Source organism: Bombus terrestris, chromosome 14 (assembly GCF_910591885.1).
Source record: "Bombus terrestris chromosome 14, iyBomTerr1.2, whole genome shotgun sequence".
NCBI classification, from domain to species: Eukaryota; Metazoa; Arthropoda; class Insecta; order Hymenoptera; family Apidae; genus Bombus; species Bombus terrestris.
In genome coordinates, this window is record NC_063282.1 from 1669242 (window position 1) to 1685400 (window position 16159).

The 16159-nt window shown below is 44.2% G+C and overlaps 2 long non-coding RNA genes across 2 annotated transcripts in view; one reads left to right on the top strand and one right to left on the bottom strand.

The window, feature by feature from the left end:
• The window catches only part of LOC110119854, a 30639-nt gene that overhangs the window by 13783 nt on the left and 697 nt on the right, over window positions 1-16159 (top strand). The window contains exon 3 of the long non-coding RNA XR_002308365.2: window positions 5321-6753. This is a non-coding gene — a long non-coding RNA (uncharacterized LOC110119854). The remainder of the gene's footprint in view (window positions 1-5320; window positions 6754-16159) is intronic.
• Window positions 13611-15801, bottom strand: LOC125386351. Its single transcript, XR_007226408.1, has 2 exons — window positions 14984-15801; window positions 13611-13696 (listed from the first exon to the last, which is right to left on the bottom strand). It is a non-coding gene; the product is annotated as an uncharacterized LOC125386351 (long non-coding RNA).

Here is a 16159-nt window from a genome sequence, read left to right on the forward strand (position 1 = left end):
GGAGCGAGGGAAAGGAAGACGAAGAACGCGAAAGGAAGGGATGGGACGCGGTTCGCTGCTAAGGTAAACGATATAATAGGGACGTAACAGTGGGTCCTTTTTAGAGGCAGATGTCCTGTTCGAGACACGTGCCCATCCCGAGCTCCCTTTTTCGGGCCCACGGGCCCCAACTACCTTCTTTCTTCATCGCGATTAGACCGAACGCGAGTGGGAATACGAGCGGAAAAGCCTGAGAAGCGCTCTCTCAGAGTTCGCTCTTTTCGCTCCTCTCCTCTGCCGCGTCCGCTTCCGTCTTTTCTTTCATTCTTCCGTCTCTCTTTCCCCCTCCCTTGTTTTTTCTTTTCTTCCACACGCTCCTTTTTCTTCACCTGGACAGGAACACCAGCTGCTGCTCTCGTTACGACGAATTATACCGTTGCGTAGACAACCGCATCGACTATAATCACGACAAGGAGCATGACTACAACGATTCAAACGAGCATCCATTGTGTCCCTCTGAAACTCATCCAGCGAGATCACAACGACGTTTTCAACATCCAGAAACCAGACCCTCTGTCCCGAAGTTACGAATCGAAAGGGAAGAAGATGAAGCGTTTAGAAGTTAGTTTCGCAGGGTCAAAACGGTTTTTGCTGGTGAACAATCGCGAGAAGTTTGAAACGTTGTTGACCAAAGAGGATCGAAAATTTGCGTAGCCGGTTTCTCTCGTCGCAGGCTGCGAGTTCGATGGATCGAAGATAGAAGACGTAGGGAGGCAAACTCTTTGAAACGGTCGAGCCCACGGTTGAAAGGTGCATTGAAGATTTCGTGGAAGCCGCGGTTCGTCTCTCTATTCGCGAGCCGCATTCAAGTTCGCCGCGTTCGTTGCCTGAGAGCCTCTGCACGGCGTGCGACTTTTTGAGTCGCTTTGGTCCCACGCTGAGACTATGGCCGTTCTACGTATACGCGTGCACGTTTCTATGCACATGGACGTATACGCGTATAGATATAGAAAAGCGTGGAACTCGCAAGGACTGCGTTGCACCTGCAATTGACCATCCGTTGGTCTGCTTTTCGTTCGCCAATACTTATCATCGAATTCGTTCTCGTTCCTTCGCTTCTCTCTGAAATTTATCTGAAATTCATTTACATTCGCCGTTCATTTTCAAACGTTCGATTATAGACATTTTTGGTTAAAGAACGACACGACGTTCGCATCTTCTTGTACAAAATTTATCGATACAATATTAGTACAATATTTAAAAGTCTCGTTATTTATCATTGCCGATTGATTTCCAAGCTTGTCACTATCGCGCATGGGTATTTGACAATTGTGCAAGAATGTTCCGATCGCGCGTCTAGAATCGACAGCCTCGAAGATACCTAAATGCCTGCTATGTCTGTTCCAATTCCGCCGCGTTTCATCCTCGATCCAAATTCAATGGTCCGTATGGACTATCGAGAATTCCTCCTGGAAATTCGTGTTTGTAAGGAACAAGCTTCGTTGAACACGGCCGACCACGAGAACTATTTCGCGAGAAAATATTTGCCTTTCAACAAGAACCGCAAAGAAACGCGCGCAAAAATCGGAAGAACGCTATCCAGCTCGATCGCAATTGACTCGCAAAACCGCGAGATTCTAAATCACGCGCAGAATCCGTTGAAAACAGAGCAACGATCTTCTTTCTTTCCGATCGAACGCGAAAAACGATCCAGGACAGCGGATTGATTTGGGATTCAAGGTAACGACGATAAATCGGACGCGAAAACGAAACGAGGAAACGTCGGGGACGCGAATCGTGGCTGATCTATTATGAAGCGGTTCCTGTGTATCGTAACGCGCCGAGATTGACAATGACATAACGCACACGACGCCACTAGTCCTCCATTATTCATCGAAGAATCATCGATGCGAATTATCATATTATAATGGCGACGGACATCGGTATTCGTAACCTTGAAACGATGACCGCTCGTCTTGCCACCTTGAACGGCGGAAGCATCGGTATTTCTCGATATTCGATCGAGATCGAGATCCTTAACGTTCCTCGCCTATTCGCGTAGATTCTATAGACCGAGACAAAGTCCAGCAGAGCGAATAGTAACAAGAGAATAGCAAAGTCGAGCAACCGTGCTAACCGCGGCCAACCGAAGTTTCCTATCGTTTCTCCGCCGTGTTCGTTTGGTATTCCGTGCGTCGTTCGCACGATGATACCCGTGGCGTACTTCCACTACACTCGAGGATATCGACGACGAATCCATCTTCGAGCGATTCATAAGGCGAATGCCTTCTCGTAATTCGACGCGAGGCTCGTGAAGATAGAATCGAAGAGGACAAGGAAACGAGGCTGTTAATGGCAGACTCGTTCAGAAGCCTTTTAAATTTACTTTAGAATTTACAAATAATAATTTGCGGCATTTTCTCGCGATAAACGAACTTGGACGAGTAAGTCGTTTACTTTCTTGGGAATCGAATATTAATCGCGTATTTACGCGACGAAACGAAGAAATTAACCAACAAGGAACGGAGTTGGTTAGCTGAGAATAGAAGAGTCGTTTAGGTTGATAAATCAACGAATCGCATGGTCAACAACGAATCCGGATGTATGTACTAGTAAGTCAGTGTAGTGGTTCGGCTGTCTCCCACGGCAGGGCCTCGCGTCGACCGCATTCCACTCGCAGACCCTTTCCACCGCCACCGCTGCTGGGTGATCGACCCTAATCGCCAAATTCGATCTCGAATTATCGTCGTCCCGCTTTCACGCGTCAGTTTCACGCTTTCCTTGTAAAAAAAGAAAAACTCCGTCGTTTTCTATTCCCACATTCCGTCTGTATATTTCTTTTTACCATCAGTTTCGCAAATTCTGCCAAACACCCAATGAATTTTTTCCAAAATTGACGCGACAATCAGCAACGAGTTTATATTACGAGTTTCGTACGAAACGTTAAAAAGTATCGTTAGCGTGTCGTAACGAGACTCGACTATCGCCGTTACATACAGTGGCCGTACATTATATTTACGCATACATAGCACGATACAGTATAATAGAAAAACTACGATACTTGGTCAGCGAACGATCGCGATCCAAAATGATCATAACGCGAGAATTAATAACTAGTTTGTGAGTAGATGCGAAAGACCGCATCGGGGCAGATGACAGTGACAATAGCGGCGGTGATATCATTATTAGTAGTAGCGGTATAGAATGGTAGAAGTGGTACGAGCTGCGGAGTAGTAGTAGGTGGTGAAGCCGGTAGGTGGAACACGACGGTGATTCGGTGAGCAGCGGGTCTGCTCCCTAGTAGAGGCATCGAGAAGAGAGGAGAAAAGAGAAGAAAGAAGAGAAGAGGAGGAAGAAGAAAAGAACGAAAAGGTGAAGGAGGCTGATCAGGAGGTGAGGAGGCAAGAGTAAAGTCGCCGACTGGACTCGTACCTGCATTCCATTCCCACTGGCCGCGTAGGTCCTTGTATAGGTGGTCGTTCTCCTTCTCCTTCTACTCTTCCTCCTACTTCTTCGCCAGAGGAGTCCTCGTCAGTCGTTCGCTCTTCATCTTCATTTTCCTTTTCATCTTCGTCCTCGTCTTTCTCTCCGTTTTCGTCTCTGTTCGCGTTAGTTTCTTTGCCCACTCTTTCATTCGTTGCTCTGTTGCTCCGTCCGCCTCATCTTTACGCACATCTCGCCTATCTGTTCGATAAAAATTGCATCCACCGTTACCTACCTGCCGCTATCTATCGCTTCTTCTCACTTTCTTATCTACAGCCCGATACCGATTTTCTTATTTGAGAATTCCAGACCGTTCGTCTATAGACAAATCGTAGTCGTTGAATCGTCACCCATTAGGACCGAATTTAGTCGAACGAAATTGATTTTCGATTAACTTTTGCCGGTTCGATTCACTTATCCGAACACGAACTTTTATTATACGAACAAAGTATAGTGGACAGTGGGAGAAATTGGCGAGTTTCTATTGTATGGACTTCAATTGTACATATTTGTCCCTCTACGAGTTCAGATAAATGCAGGACTACTGTATTCGAAAAATTACGTCCTATATTTTCGTAAATGCCTACTTCGTTGACTCGCTGCTTCCCTTAGTCTCCTACCTCTTCGATTCGACTTTGTCTTCTCGGCTTTATCGTTTCATCCTCTTTCTTCGCTCCTTTTCCTTCTCTTCCCTCTTTTTCGCTCTTCCTCCCTCGTTTTCTCTCCAGTTGCCAACCGGATCAGAGTCCCGAGAGCACTCGAGAAAGATCTCCGGTCTAAACGTAGTCCACGGCTTTTCAACCAACTTCGCAAAAGGAGGTCGGTGCCGGGAGATGTAAAGCGTAAACGATCAAAGGTAGAACATCGCGTCGTCCATCTTCGTCCCGGCAACGGTTTCATTTCGATGGTCTCTGCCGTTGCTACTCCTCGTTCTTCAACCCGTTAACACGTTTCGCTCGCATCTGCGTCCATGGACAAATATAAACTCGTCGAGTTATTCCAGAGCTGCAATCCTCTTAATTAGAACAATTAGACGATCCGAGAATAGAAGGATGACGCGATCCACGTACCCGAGTGTCGCGGAATCGCACGGCCCACGCGGTCCTCTATCTGCTACGACATTGTCCATCTTTTCCACGATGCTTTCCCATCCATCCACGTTTCGCCTTTCATCGGCTACAACGTCCGACGAGAAGCGAAGAGAAAGCAAAAGGGAAAGGAGTCGATGGTCCATAGGATGGCGTTCTAAAGTCCTCGACAACAAGGAACCTATCGTCCATGTGCCGTGTTTTTTGAAAAAATCATTGTTTATCGCTCGGTGTCTCTTCGTATTTTTTCAAGCTGTTTGATCACCGAAGGAAGCAGCGACGAAAAACTTTTCGTCCATGTGCCATACTTGTTGAAAAAGTTGCTGATCGTTGCCCGATCTTCTTTGTTTCTTCGCGTTTCCGTGGTTCCGTAACAAAAGGGTTACTACCTGTTGCCTGTTTCGACAAAGATCAAAGGAAAATAAAGAAACCAACGTTCCTTCGATACGTATAGTTTCTCCACTGTTTCACAACACATTCGCGCGTAGACAACTTGCTACAATACCAAGAACGAATATCGCTTTGACACGTTCCTCTGATTATACCGTCTCGATGCTGAACAATATGTTTCTATAAATTGGTATTCGTGCGGCTCGCAAGCTACATCGATTAACTCCATAATTAAAAAAAAAAAAAAAAAAAGAAAGCGTGCAGCGAACTGGAATTTATCCTTATTTATGTTATCTTTTTGCGATAAATAAGTTTATAAAGATAATTTGTAAATAATTTGTTTCTTCGAGATGTTTAATACCATATAATCACGTTTGCAGATGACGAAACTGAGAAAGTTAGAAAATGACGGAGTTGATCGCAGGCTCCCGAGAGTTGGCTACCTACCGTTTGGAACATGCAGCAACAGCAGGCGAGAAAAAGTTGTTGGTCGTTGGTTGGCTCGGTGAGGACGCAGCTTAATAGACGCAGGATCACGCGTCGAAAGTTTCGGACGATCAGTGAACTTGAAAGCGGTACCACGATGAATCCGCGAAAGTAGGAGCAACGACCACGCGAAGGGAATGCTGTTCGACTTCCACGCGCGCACGTTACGTGACAATATGCCCCCGAAGCTCCGTTTTCTGGCTAAACTACCGATGCGAACGATGCCATCGTGCGCGCGCGCTAATCGTTCGTAGAAAGTTCAGCAACCTCTGCCGACGTTTCGTCTCGTGGCCCTCTTTCTCCTTCCTTGCCTCTCTCGATAGCCAACTACCTCGATCGGCGTACCGAACGTATTTAACGCTCGATTCCATGACGAGCTTCCTGTGCCACGGAACGAGCTGCCATTCCTCGCCAATACCGTCGCTACGTTAGAACGTGTCGCGAATTTCGTGGAACGGTGAACGGTCGACCTTGTAAGCCCGACTAGAAAGCTATACACAGGGTGTTCCAGTATTGATGGTAGAACCGAGGTGGGGCTGGTTCCGTGTTTAAAAAATGGATCGAGAATATAGAATACATTTTTCTTTTTTTTTTATTTCAGGCTTGGAAATCATTTCAGACTTTCGAGAAAACTGACTCGAAAGCCTGGTCTTAAAGAAAGTAGAATTTTCTCCGCGTTTAATTAAGAATTCGATTGGTTCACGCGTGCTCCATCAAGTTTCTAGTTTCATTTTCTCGCAAAAGGAACATCCTACGAAAAGTATCGTTTATTATCCACATTTTTTACTTATTTTCATAAATAGAACAAATTCTTGTCGGTTCTTCGCTTCCATCCAGACCGGAATCAGCCAGGTTCCAATGCTTTTGATTTTCATCAAATTTTCAAACACGATTTTTATCGAATACGAAGCAAAGTCTCGATAGCTCGAATAAAATTTTATTTTATAATTTTAATTTGTTCTTTTTCGCGTAGGATCACCTTCTTGCCGATTGTATCGTGAATACCGGAACATCCTGTACGCCGTGCTAAAGCGATCGTCGTTCGCGATGCTTCGAATTTGCCCTCCTTTCGTATCGCACACATAATCGTTGCTGGTTTTCTCGACACTCCTTTTCACTCGTTTCATCCCGCGTAATATTCCTCTCGACTAGTTGCTCTTCGGTTCTCCGTCTCGCTCATTGTCCACGCTTATTCACCGCGATGCGCTGTTTCGCTCGTTCAATTACGCACTTCGTCGGAATGCCGAGGGAGAAACGAATTCCAAGAGTGGCAGCCTTGTCAAGGTGTTCCCCGCGCCACTCCTGCATGGAAAAACTTTTCTACTACGTAAGTACGTGATTTCGATGATGCGTTGATAATGATCGAACAAAAGAGCCGCGTGCCGATTCCTTCGTTGCGCGTATACGCGCATAAACGATCTCGTAATATTTTTCGACTATAACGTGTAGTTACGTAAGAGCGTTTGCACCGCGTCATTTTGATTATTGCTCGATGGAATGGAAAAGTCAGCCATTTGCCGTAAAATCGAATGGCTCTTTCGCGGAAGGAACGGACATAAAGGGAGACGAATATGTTATTGCGAATTGTAAGAGAGATTGTAAAAAGGATTATATAATGCGTGTTTCCTGGGATTTTTTGATCCGAGGATTCGCGTCGGTGTAATATTTGTATATATTTGAAAAGAATTTTCGCAGCCTGGATAAAACGCATACTGATCGACGATGCGTGTGATGTACGCGTGCATACATGCGTATATGTATGCTCGTGTACCTCGATCCACATCTGCACGCGAGATTCTCTGGAGGGGTCTGTCACGCGTACAAATAGCTGACCTCGCTTCGTCGCCTCTATCAATGGTTGGACAGTGGACTGAATGACTTTTATGCCTCTCTTCCTCTTACTACGCCCTGTCGCGTGATAGCCTTCGCTCCGTTTCTTCGAATCCTTTTTCCCACCACCGCTCCACCCAGTGGAAAAAACCTACCGCGACGTAATAACCGATGAAATTTCAAAAATTACTTTCAACAGGGAAATATCGCGATATTTTCAAGGGAAATTGCATCTCCTCCTTGTCACTATGTCGGGAATGACGTATACGGTAGGCGGAAAACTATAGCAGCACGTTCCATTCTACGCGAGAACGTGTTTGCTTTTGAACGTTCCGTTTCTCAACGGTAGATAAGGTAGAGAACACTGTTGGTAACGAAGATCGCGTCGCTGGTGAAGCAGCAGCGAATACGAACGACTACCACCTATACCTTCGTTTAGTAAGCCAACTCGGAAACCACCAGTCGATAACGCGATCGTCTACCGCGTCGGTACTTTATATTTTTGTGGAAGTTGATGGACAACACGTTCAGGTATAAAAAAAATAACTCTGATAGACTTTTTCTTCAACCTAGAGGGAATTTCAATGCAACCAACAATAATCGAAAGATGTAACGAAATTCCGCTTGTTCGTCTAATAAGCCGTTGCTCAAACTTTTGCACAAAGACCTTCAGCAATCGGTTATGTTGCGATATTGTGGCAAACCTCGCTCGTTAACTTTTACGATCGGCTGAACGAGAAGGAGCGTGTCTCGTGATCGCATCGCGTTAATTGGATAAAAGAAAAACGACGAAACGGTTCTCGGAAGGATTCGATAGGATACGCGTAACCAGCAACGAATCTATACAGTGTTACGAATCGTTACGATATCTCGCGTCGTATATCTTCGTCAATTTCGTATCTGTTAAACTCGTGACTTTATGCAAACAGAAGAGCAGAGAAATATCATCGGTCGTTGAGATCCTACAACGCGAATTTCTCAGGGTCAGCCTCGTCGTTGTTTGCCGTTTATACTTTCGCGATCGTCCAGGGCTCTTTTCCTTCGTCTTGTCCGGTTCCACGGAATCGTCATGGGGTCGCAGGGTCACGTCGTATCTTTATCAGGGCCTGGTGTAACCGTCAACGCGTTATCGACTTGCCGATAACGCACGTGCAAAATAGTATACGTCGATTGATCCTCACGTTCGGTTATTAGCGTGAGCTTGCAAAAAGAAAAGAAAGAAAAAATGAAAGAGAAAAAGAACTCGGCCGACTCTAGCTCCTGTATGGATTTACGATTTCTCCGTCATCGCGGCCTCGTTATTAATGAGCCGCGCTATCGCATTCCACGATAATGGAAATGTTGTGCGGTCTGAAAAATACAAGGCTTCTTTAATCGATGATGCTTAGCCTGGCTAAGAATCGGACAATTTTTTGGAAGAACGTAGAAGGAAAACGTATTTGCAACCACGCACAATCTACCGATTCAGTCTCAGACAAACATTTCCAAATATAACCTACAAATTTAAGATATTCCATCGGTACATAACATTTAATTAACTGAACGAAGAAGTTGCGAACCATAGATGGCATCGCTAATCTTCAGCGTGAAACAAAGATTGTCAAAAGATAGTAATATTAATCTTATTTGTTTTAGACGTAACATAAGCGAGTCAACGGCTCTATTCGATTCGTAATACCGCTGCAAACTCAAAGATCAAACAGAAAAGCTAGATCGCCAGCTGTTCCTCCAATATCGACACATTTCATAGAAAGTTTGTTCGTTATTAGGACGTAGCCGTGATTATCAGACTGCGAATTTTCAAGTAACATAGAAAAATGTATAAAATATTCAAACTATAATACTTACCTATCCGTTTAATCGTAGAAACTCGTAGATATAATAATTTGCATGAATATCCGAGGTCTCGTAATGACTTTTTCGGTGATAGCCTCGTTGAAAATTAGGTTTCACTCGCTGCTAACAACTCGCTATGGGACAAAGCACGGGAAAATCGTCGACAGGTAGTCGACGATAGCGATCATCGTTCAACGCACATAAGACTACCGTAAAAGACGAAACTGGTTTTCACAATGATTTGACAGATAGATTTGATTCTGAGATCATTGTGAAAGCTGATTTTGTTTGGAAGTCGCTGAAATACATCGCAGGAGAGACACGACGAGGATGGGACAGGAAACGCGCGTTCCTCTCAGATCTTGGAAACGATCGAATCACGGAGATCGCGTGCCTTCTTCATTCACCGTCTCAGGGTGTAATTGTTGACGGATAAATAAATTGTACGCACAAAGGAGCCTCTGTCTCGCGAGCATTGCACGTCGCAGCACGCGCTTCACGGCGCGCGCCTCGAAATTTATGATTCATCGAGGAGAAAACGACTACAAGAGGAGAGGAAAAGATGGAGGAACGCTATAAAGCAAAGAATTGCTCGATCTTTCCAATCGATATTGCCACGTTCATGGAAACTGCGATGATCATACAACGATATCTGGTACGGTCGTTGGAAAAAATGAAGGGGAAAGCGAGGACTGAAAATGATTGGTTTAGACTAGATAAATCCCTACGATGTCACCGGATCGACCTAAATTCGTCGATCATCTCTGATATAACCACCAAATTTCCAATCGAATGGCACGCACATAACACTAGGACTGCACTTAGACACACAATTTACATGGAAACAACATACTAAATGAATTATAGACAAAATACGGATAAAAAGAAGACAAATTTACTGGCTAACTAGTCGAAACTCTAAACTCAGCATAGAATATAAACTAAAAATCTACAAAACGATAGTAAAACCAATTTGGACGTACGGAATACCGCTACGGAAGACAGCAGCAACGAGCCACATAAATAAACTAGAGTCGCTACAATCGAAGATACTGAGAACGATAGCCAACGTCCCATGGTATGTCAGAAACGAAGATGTGCGCAAAGAATCAAAGATACCAACGGCCAAAGAAGAGATCGGCAGGTACGCGGAAAAATACAAGCAAAGAACGACGTCGCATCCAAAGCAGCTGGCTGCTGAAGCGAGCAAAACTCTGATAGGAAGAAGACTAAAAAGGAGACGCCCCACTGACCTCGCCAAAGAAAATCTGCGATACGTACGTAAAGATTTACATAAAGATATCTTCGATGTATACGCCGTACATCTATTTTTAGTAGATTTTCGTGACTGATCGTATATGTTCGAATCTGCGAGTTAATATTTCGGATCCGCTGTGTCTTGACACCGAGGCAGATTTCATCCGGTAAGAGCATCGATGTTATTCGAAAGAACATCGAAGAGGAAGAAAAATCAGACGAGCGTGGTCTGTTTTCGTGGTTTTCTCGAGGAAACAAGCGGATGCAGGCTGCTGGGCCGTCAATCGAGTATCTAGAGCACGAACGAGCAACGTGGTTTTTTGTCGGAATTTCCGGTAGTGATTTATCAAACGGGAAGATGGTATCGAACGAAGAAGCAACGGCAAGAAACGACTTCTCGCGGAGAGGCCGAAGAAACTAGAGAAGCGGAAGCGAAGAAAGAAGGGAAGGCAGAAGAAACGAAAGAAGATGGCTCGCGAGTGCTGCAGCAGCAGGCTATCCCGCGCGAACTCGGAACGCATCGTGCTATGCGGCCGGCCATGTATGCATGCTCGAGCGCTATCAAGTGTCAAACGAACCGAACTTAAGAAAAACCAAACGTTCGAGCTACAGCCGTGGAATTTTGAGAGAACGCAGCCAGACAAGAGCGAGAAAGAGAGAAGAGAAACTCTAGATTCTAGAGATGGTATCCGTCCTAACAGTCATCTACACCGTCATGACTCTTAGACGATGGGTTGCTTTCGACCCTCTTAGCGCATCATATTCTTGACAGCTCGGGGAAAGGACGACGAGAGTGTTCTCCAGCTCGATCGCCGGAATCTAACCCCTTTTCTTCTCCACTTTGTTCCTACAGATCGAGTTTACCACCAGGTGACCACGTAATACACGGTGGCTGCGAAAATTACTCGCACGTACCTTGGTCTTTCGATGAAGCGTTTTCTCGTCGGGTTTCGTCTTTCGTTTTCACAGTATTAGCATTTTTCCAGTCGTACGAGAATACTATCAAATCGTACGAAACTCGATACGCTTGCTCTTAAGTGGTATCGATACAAATACCGTACAGCGTGGGCCTGAATACGCTCGTCTAGCTGCAACTTGACCGATCGTACTTGACGAATTTACAAATTCAGTCTTCTGAAAGCTAAAGCCTCTAAAGTATCTCGTTATTCTTAATTTTTGTTTTATTCGGGGCCGAAGGATCTCCTCGTTCGACTTCGTTTATGTCTCGAATTTAGGCCCACGGTGTAGCGAGGATAGCTTCTTGAAACCTGTATCGAAGCCAATAGAGAAATCGTTCTCTCATCGTCTGGCATTTCTTTCAGGTTCGTCATGATCATCGGTGCGATAATACAACCGTGCGCACGCATCCACGCGTCCTTGGACGTAGAACGATATTCGATGCAGTCATAGACTTAGGCCAACCTAGGTCCATTTTGTTACGGATGTACGAGAAGGAGCGAGTTTCACTACTTTTTCTTTATTTCTTCTCAGCGACTTGAGCGGTGGCTCGTAAAAGAAATCCTTGGCAAATTGGGCCACGAGACGGGACATGGTCGTTCTCGTGTTTCGAGTCGATAAACTTGTGGCCGGCGTGCCTCGACGGTCACGAAATCACGCGAGATTTATTCTCCTTCCTCCTTTCTCTCCTGGTCCGGTCTGACGTTATTTTGACAGGACCGCGAGAAAATTTATCGAGGAGAGCGTAAAGGCGGTGGCAGCTACGCGGCACCGACAATGTTTTGAGCTATTAGACGAAACAAGTCACTGGTCTTTTACGAGCAGTTGCGGTGACCCACAGCGCCACGTTCCACCACCATCTTCGATCGTAAATCCAATTGGTGAGTAATTCGATATTAAACGATAAATATTAACGAAGCTTCGTAGATCTCCCATACTCGACATTGGCGATCTACTCGGTAGAATTTCAAGATTCGAAACTATCGATTATTTTTATTAAATTGAATCGCTTTGTTAAATAAATTATAACGAACTCGAATAGAAATAAATCGTCTACGTAATAGTTACAGACGTTGTTTTATTTGAACGGAACGATAGAACTTGATGGAAAATATAGCTGTAGAATTTCACTCGCAAGGATGTATTTCGCTGAGAAAGAAACGCGACGAAAAGAAAACCGAGGGAAAAAGAAAAAAATAAATCGAGAGAGCGGAAATAACTATTTAAAATCGACCGCTCGTTTAATCGAGGTCTGGTTGTTATCGGGTCCAAACGTATCGACGCAACCAAGAGCTAGAATTTTACGAGCGAGAACCGTTGAACGACGTCGTAAAAACGTCGACCCGCGATTTTCTGGAAAACTCGTAAATCCTTGCACCCACTTGTAACATTCTTCAGAGATTTCCACGATCTCGAGGATTGATATTCCGAAATCAAATTTCATTTTCCTTCGCGTCGAAATGAAAAGTGTTTCGGGACTTTTAATTCTTCGGGAACAAATCTCCCGATTTGAAATGAACGTTGTCACGGTCTACGTAAAATATCGCGTCACACGCTACACATCTTACTTGACACGACGGATCAGATCCGCGGGCTAAAAAGACGTTACCCTTTAGATTCGAACATTCTAGAATCAAACATAGTTACGGTACCACGCCAGAATAATTTACTTGTAATTCTCAATGAGAATTGATCCCAAATAAAATTCTCCCAAATAATAATAAAATAAAAAACATAGTACACATAGTCAAACTATGGTACAATTGGTATTGGAATTTATTCAATAAAATAAAATTTCACGATAATTAACAGAAAAAAAGGGCCGTGATAATCCGCTTTGTTATCAGATCTGGCTTTTGACAGAATGGAAGAAGATGGAAAGTTTTCAATGGTGTTAATTCGATGACCAGCGAACAAGGATTGTAAAGGGCGTTGAGTGGAGGCAACGAGAGGAAGAAGGATCGAAGGGTAGCGCACGTGCGTAACGCGCGACACATCTCGATCCTCGGCTCTATCTCGTTCTTTCGTGGCGCGGATGTGCGCACCATCGCACACGCGATTCGCTCAACTTGCCGAAGAAGGCCTTTTCTCGTCCGGCCGCTGTTCCAGTATGTACGTTGGCCGGCGTCGTTGGTCTCGCGAGGCCGCGAGGCACGAGCAACGGGCCGAGCTTTTATCACAGCCGAATCGCCGCTAGCCACATGTGTACCGAGCAAAAACTTCCTCCTACGGTTCTTCTTCTTCTTCGTCGTCTTCTTCTTCTTCTTCTTCAACGTCCCTTCCTTTTCGTTTTTCTTTCCCCTGGTCCACTCGTGGTCGATTCCTCTTCGATCCAGTTGCGCGCGGGTGGTCAGTTCCATACACGTACATTCCTATTTACGAGTATTAGGCTACTCAAAGGAAATAAGGTACCCGAATATCATTAGGAAACCAGTAAAGTATCGAAGAATTATTAGGAAATTTTGTATCGAAATTATAGAATCTTAGGTAAATAAAGGACCCGTATATTCCATGTTGCAAGGATTTCGTTTAACGTAACATCGTGGCAAGGAGATTTAATTTTTTCGATATACCGCTCGATTTCCAATCGTATTTATTTAAAACGTATTAGACGTCGTACCACTGAGTATCTTTTGTAACTTCTTTTTTTTTTTTTATTATTTAATTTGTACTTTACAATTTGTCCAGCTGGACATTCGGCAAATTTTTCAAACTCAATTGCTAAATAATACGTGGATGGCTACCCTCAGTGGGATACCATCTTTTGTAACTTCTGTATATATTTTCAGATATAAATATAAAACTTTACCAATAGAATCGTAAGAGTCGTCGAGTCTCAAAATAGCGTTAATGAAATTTTAAGATGTTTTCCACCAAAACCCATTAGTTACCCAACTAACTAAAATCCGCAAACTAAAAACCCTTTAGATTTAAACATTAGATTCAACTAGAATCAAACATACTATAAACGCTTATTATCCAAGTTATAGTACCACGCCAGAATAATTTACTTGTAATTCTCAACGAGAATTGATCGTAAAATTTTACCAAATAAAATAAAAAAAAAAAAAGAATGTACTGGAATACTTTCGTGAGTCTATGTACAGCAAAAATCATGCTGTAACAGTAATCGTAACCAAGCATGTCGATTTTACAGTTGGAACGATGAGAAAGCAATTGAGCGACGGAAAAACAGCGCGTGGCCTAATTTTTCACTTTCGTTCTTCCGATATCTTGGTCGATGGTGCACGTACCTTCGGATGTTGCAACCGATGTTGCATCGAACGATGGATCGCGCGAACGAATGATCCCAAGTTATAAATTACAATAATAGCCGAGGACATTGCAATCGGAGTAGCAATTAGTCTCAGTCGGCACTGGGTTTATCGCGTTCCACGGCTATCTTTTAGCGAACTTTTTATTGTAATTTGCAATAGAAAACTGCGGAGCCCTACTCGTCGTTTCTATCGTACGATACTTCGAATACGTAGCTTTTTGCTTTTTTTTAAAAAAAAACTTGTCCGCGATCTAACGGTCGGTATAAAATTTGTGTCCGGTTCGATAAAAGAGCACGACGCTCGTGTCGAATTGTGAATCATAAAGTTTTTAAAATGATAAACATCGAGATCATTCTGTGCATGTAACAACAGATTGTTTCAAGTTTGTCGAGCACGTACCATTCTCGAGTGGATCTCGTACTTGAGACGCCTCGGAAACCATCGAAACTCTCGTCTTTTCTTTCCTTCGTCCTCGTCGACGATCGCTTTCTCCCTTCTCCTCTTTGGACGTTTAGACGTCGATCCTTCGTTACCATATTGTACGTACTAGAGAGCTTGAGCAAAAAAAAAAAAAAACAAAAGTCGAGCGTGAACTCAAAAAAAGGAGAGAAACGAGTAAATTGCAGTGGATCGAAAAGAAATTGCTGTCGTGACGACGTTACCCTCGTGTCGATTGACCCTTTACAGTTTCTTATCGACCTACTTTTACCTCGAAGTGCGTAATTCGGATGAGAAAAAATGTAATCCCAGAGAAATATACGAACGTAGACGTACGAGACGCAGTAATGATAATCGTATTGCAATCTTTTTATTCGACTGATATTTTTCTCCTTCGATCTTTATACGAAAAATAGAAGCGCTCCGCCTTACGTAACTATAATACGATTACCGACGTGCCATGCGCCTGTCACGGACAGCGCACGAGAAAAAAGTCTCCCGTCTCGCACAGAGCCTAAGCATTCAGCGCTTAGCGAATCGACGTGCACGCAGAAACAAGTGCAAAGATAAAAGCAAAAGCGAAAAGGAAATACGAAAGGAGGTTGGTTAAAGAAAATGAATGCCTTGGAAACGAAGAAACATACCGACGACGTATAATAAGGAGGAGGAGGAGTAGGAGGAGGAGGAGGACGAAGGGTCTCTGAACGGTATCTACGATCGGCGTTGGACGAGAGGACTAACGTCGGCGCGTAAATTCAACGCGAAAAACGTACAAACAGACAAGGATTCTTTCCAAGAAGCTAGCGGCTGTCTCGTATCTCGAATCACTCTCTGCCAAATGCCAATTATCACGAGCCGCCGCTAGCAATTAACAGGCAAAGGCAAGCGAGGAAGAGCATCGGCAAACTGTTTATTCCGTCTCTGTTTCGTCGGAAAGGGAAGCAGTCGCGACGTGGATTGGAACCGTTCCATTGGTATTTTTCTTAACGCCTAACGTACGTATCTCGAACACGCAACTTGGATCGTGGCGATCTTGCGAATGCTTGCACTGCCGTACCGATCTGTCGATATGATCGTGTATTCAGGGTGAATCGGTAACGATGCTACGATAAGTAACTAGGCGATTCTGCGCGTAAA